Genomic DNA, 5,217 nt, shown 5'->3' with positions numbered 1-5,217 from the left:
GATGAGCTGACTTTGCATTTTGTTACAGCCAATTTCTTTCTGTGAATATTGACTACTGGGCTAAGTAAAATCTGCAGTTTTTGTTTTGATGCATTTCATCTGTGTGAATACTGGAATTATAAATTTAAAACAGCATACCAGCAATATATGGGCTATGATGAGAAGTATTTCTCTGTTATTAAACTTTCAAATTCTGAGCTAAGCTATAGATGAATTAATGATTGCCAATTTAATTTCTTTAACTCTTTTTATGACTGCAAAGAAGAAAAATTACAGTCATTCTTTATAAATAAAAAATGGCCTAGATGGTAGTTCATAATGTGAAAAATATGGCATTGTTGTATCTGGAAAGTGATCTACATTCTACAGAGATAATGAAAAATTCTAAACGAATTTTTTATGAATACCTGTTGGGTTAAAGAATTTTTATAGTGATGATGGAGTGCCATGAAGTTAATACTTGCAATCCAGATTGCTGTGGTTTACACTTCTCTCTGTTTCAGACCTGGTGTGCACTATTTGTACTAAGCACGCCACAGAGTGAATTATCCAAAGTCCATTGATTTTAATGTGTTTTGGTTTGTAAACAAAATTATAGTAATTTCTTGCACATTTTTGAAAAATAATTGTATAAGGATTTATGTATCTGCTTCTGGATACAGTGTGTAAATAAAAATTTCATTCACAAGAAGGTTTATGGAGTCTTCTATACATTAATGACATTCTAGAACAGAACACAAAATCCTGAGAGAGACAGTAAAATTTGGGTATCTGACTAACTTAAATTTTAATGGTTACTACTTTAACTATTCTGTATTTTTTAGCCCTTGCTAGTTGACTTTCAAAATATTTCTGTATACCAATTATTTTAGTTTTTAGTTTACAAAACAAAAAACAAATTTCCAGGATATAACTAGGAAATCTGTTAAGTTAACTTTTTTTAAGACTTCATTTTAGTTGGGTTTTTTCCATTAAAAATTTACAGAATTCGTAACAAAAGTCTCCATTTCATCCAGATGTACCTCAAAGGTAATATTATTGCCTCTTGCCTTTCAAGTAACCAGATATTTCATATGTAGCTTCAAAATAAAAATGTAAGTATTATATTGTTCATAAAAATATAAGTATTATGTTGTTCATCATATATTCACGTGATGCTGGGAAGTCATGCAAATAAAGCAGAAGATCAAAGATAAACAGTGTCTGTGTTGCAGAAGATATGCACAATTGATCACATGTTTTCATGCAGTTTGGACTTGGATTCACTCAAATTCAAGTGAGTGCCAGCAGCTCCTTAGGTCTTGGTTTGTAACCAGGTGTGGTGGTGGTGGTGTGTTTGTTTGGTTTCGGTTTTTTTTTTTTTAAGCAAACAAAGTCCAGCCTTGGTAGCAAGTAATTAGTGCTCGTATTGTCCACAGTGATATGTACTTTTCTGTTTATTCTGTAATATAAATCCTCAAACAGTAACCAGGAAGGATTCATAGCTTTTGCTGTTTAAGAGAAAAGCACATTCTTTTATTTCGTACTGCTGGGGCTGGTACTGCTTTATGCTTAGTACATTGTGTGGTTGCTCCCCTTGGGGGTTGTTCCCCTGGGGAATCTTGTAGGGGTTTTTGTTACTAGGTCTGCATGATAGTCTTCTTTATGTTTGTTCTATTCACTCCAGAAATTCTATGAAAAATAAATTTCCCCTCAAACATTTCCATGGTAAGTGGTGAAAGGTGAGTAAGAAGTATTTTTCAGCCACCTGTAAAATTCGCATGATCTAGACAGAGCTGGATCTGGATCAGAGCTGGATCTGATTTTATGCGTACAGTACTATTTCTACCCCACATTCAATCTTCATGGTTGTGGTAGAAGAGAAGGAATGAGATACTGCCTGATGCCAAAATCTTGCTCTATGTCTGATAATGCAACCCTGGGAGCAAAGCACAGCTTGGCAGCTGGGGCCTGAATTAAGTCACCTTCTGCAATTAAGACCTCAAAACTTACAAAGCTGTAAGGTCTAGTGGAAGTTCTTGATACTTAGGAAACAATATTCCAATATTCTGTTATTTTGCCCCAGCACATGCAATTTGCTTGCAGTCCATCTTTTTGTTTTGTTTTTTTTTTTTTTTTTGTCTTTCCTTTTCAAAGGCTAAGGTTCAGCCAATTTTGGCAATTTTTGCACCATTGGTATACGCTTTGATTTTTTTTTTTTTTTTTCTGATAATGTAATAACTATTGGTTCCTGTCAATGTCATGTGAAGTAGGAATAGGATATTGTAGGGAGTGGAGACCAATGGCTATTTCTTAGGCTTTGAGGAATGACTTGGAAATAAGAGTTGTTCTGCCTCAGGGCAGATTCTTAGTTCAGCTTCATAGAATGGCTTGGAGTTGGAAGAGACTTATAAGATTGTCTAGTTCAACACCCCTGCCACACCTTCCACTAGACCAATTTGCTTAGAGCCCCATCCAACCTGGCCTTAAACACTTAGGGATGGGACATCCACAGCTTCTCTGAGCAACCTTTCAGTGCCTTGCCACCCTCAAAGGAAAAAAAATTCTTCCTAATAGCTAATCTAAACCTACTTTCCTTCAGTTTAAAGTCATTCCTTTTCATTCTGTCACTACACACCCTGGTAAAAAGTCTCCCGCATTTCTCTTAGGCTCCCTTCAGGTACTGAAAGGCCAAAATTAGGTCAGTTTTGTCTTCTCCAGGCTGACCAATCCCAATTCTCTTATTCTTTCCTCATAGGAGAGATGCTGCAGCCCTTTGAAAAATATATAGGGCATCTATTATCATGTGATCATCAATGTATCTATGCTTTAATTCACATGGCTTTCCAGTTATACACCTTTCAACTAAGGAAGAAAGGAAAACAGCTTGAATTTCTTAAACTGTTACTGGGTACTTCTGTGTTTCACCACACGACAGGAACAAAGGGGCTGTCTGGGCTGAAGAGATTTTTGGCAGTGCTGCTTCCCAATAAAATATCTTCCTTCTTCTTCTGCCCCAGCTCTCTGCTACCATCAGGAGACAGCAGCTGTCTTGTTCAGTTTCCGGTTGGAATTTTTGTTTGTCAAATGGTTTTCTGTGCCCACTAATACAAACTCCTGTTTCCCCTGAAAAGCATAATTTACTTTTTTCCAGAGCACCTTTCTTCCTTGGCTATCTGCCCTGTATCACTCCGAGAAGAAAATAAGTCTGTGAGTATTCGAGCCTTCCTCAAACATGATCTTTTCTGAAGCAAAGCTCTTTGAAAAGTCCTATTTTGAGCTAATGGAAAAAGTTACCTGAACTGTTTTAGTCAAGCAGTGTTTTCTGTCAGACTGATGATGCTGAAATCTCTAAAAGTCTCAGTTTCAAGACTTCATTGTGCAACAAATTCAAAGATACTCCATAGTTCTTATGAGCATGAAGTTCAGAAATGTAATGTTCTGAGAAACTTCGGTCTTTCTGGGCAACAGTGAAGGTAGGGAATAGCAAAGTGCAGGTCCACGGGAGACTTGCTCCTTTTTGTCACTCATCTCTGACAATGAATCAATTTAAAGTTTTCTAACTTCCCCTTATGTTTTCTCTCTCTTCACGTATATTTTTAGTTTCAGTGGATAAATCCAAATTAAAAAATTACACAATGATGGAAATTGTTACTATTGCTGTATTTTCAGGGAGATTTTTTTTCTCTGATTACAGGCTGTTACATAAACTTCAATATTGACATTGTTAACATCTTCATACCAGTTAACTATTAGGATGTGTTCATCAAAGAAATGTGCACTCATGTCGGTTAATATAATACTGAAAGAGAAGATAACCTCACTGTCATCTTTTGGTACTTAATTTACTGTATATCTAGGTTTCTTATGAAGATAATTTATTGCTAGATTGAAAGCCATAGCCTCTCATAATTAGATCATTACCTTTTCTCCAGCAGTGGTATTTAGGGGAAAAAAAATCCTTACATGTAAAAAAAAAAAAAAAAAAAAAAATTGGCACTGTCAGATCTTCAAATTAACATTGACCTCAACAAATTTTCAAGTTTAATTAATTTTGAATTGAATCCTAGAACAGTTTTCTGTGACTAGCCAAGAAGCAGAATGTTAGCCTGAAAGAGTGGTTTCAGAAACAGTAATTGCTGTTGTAATCATTAAAGAGTAATTGTCTCAGCATCCAGTAATGTATGAATTTAATATATTATTCTAATATAATAAAAGGACTTCCAACTGTAATACATACAAGAAAGAACTAAATATTACTTTAACTGATATTACCCTACTGTACTGCTGAGATGATCTGGTAACATTCCTAAGATCAGCTAACCTCTTTGTTCAATGGCAAAAACACATCTGTCTCAAGAGAATGAAGCAATCCCTGCTGCAAGATACCCCAAAATCCCAATTTATTTTATACATTACCACTGTGCACAACTGTGAATGAAACAGGATTGAACAACAAAATAATAAACCCTTGAGATTTGTTCATATATAGTTAATTTAGTTCAGTGGCATATACTACATACAAATAAATCAGTGCTCAAGAGAAGTCTTAGGGTGCAGTTGTTAAATATACAAATGATGGTGTCACTTAAAAGATATTTTAAGAATAGAAAGCATTTTAAAGACCCTGAGAAAAGCATACAACACACAAAAATTTGTTTCAACTAACTTTCAGTGAATTAGTTCCTTGAAGTATGAGTTTCAATTTTATTCAACAGAGACTTTTAGATGTTATGCCTCCTAGGTAATACCCAAATTACTTGGTTACTTTACATAAATGTATTTATATCAGAATTAAACTTGTGATGGTACCTAAGAGGGTTTTCTGTAGTGGTAGAGGTAAACTTTCTTCCAGTGTTGTCAGCTCTGCAGTTTCAGGAAGATTGAAGATACATTTTGCACAAGTTGAGATAGGGAACTACTTAGTCTCATAAAGATTAGCTTTCCTTAAAATTTAGGTAATGTGTTCAGCCATTGGAAGGTTATTGTCCTTGTAAAATTGTCAATCTTTTATAGTATAGAATATGTGATGTACAGTGAAATGCAAGGGAACAAAACAGTTATAAAAATAATAGCTTTGAGCTCTTAGAACAAAAATTTGAAGAAAAGTTTTTATAGTTTACTTTTAAAACTGAGATTTTAGTGTTGTAGTGTATGTATTTTTGTTTTCCGTCATAAAATACAGGTTTTAAGGAAATCTACTTGAAGATTAACATTAATTAATGTTTTAAAAATGAT

The sequence above is a fragment of the Vidua chalybeata genome, chromosome 1 (genome assembly GCF_026979565.1).
Source record: "Vidua chalybeata isolate OUT-0048 chromosome 1, bVidCha1 merged haplotype, whole genome shotgun sequence".
In the NCBI taxonomy this organism is placed as follows: Eukaryota; Metazoa; Chordata; class Aves; order Passeriformes; family Viduidae; genus Vidua; species Vidua chalybeata.
The sequence above is the reverse complement of the archived record's forward strand: the minus strand, read 5'-3'. Positions refer to the sequence as shown.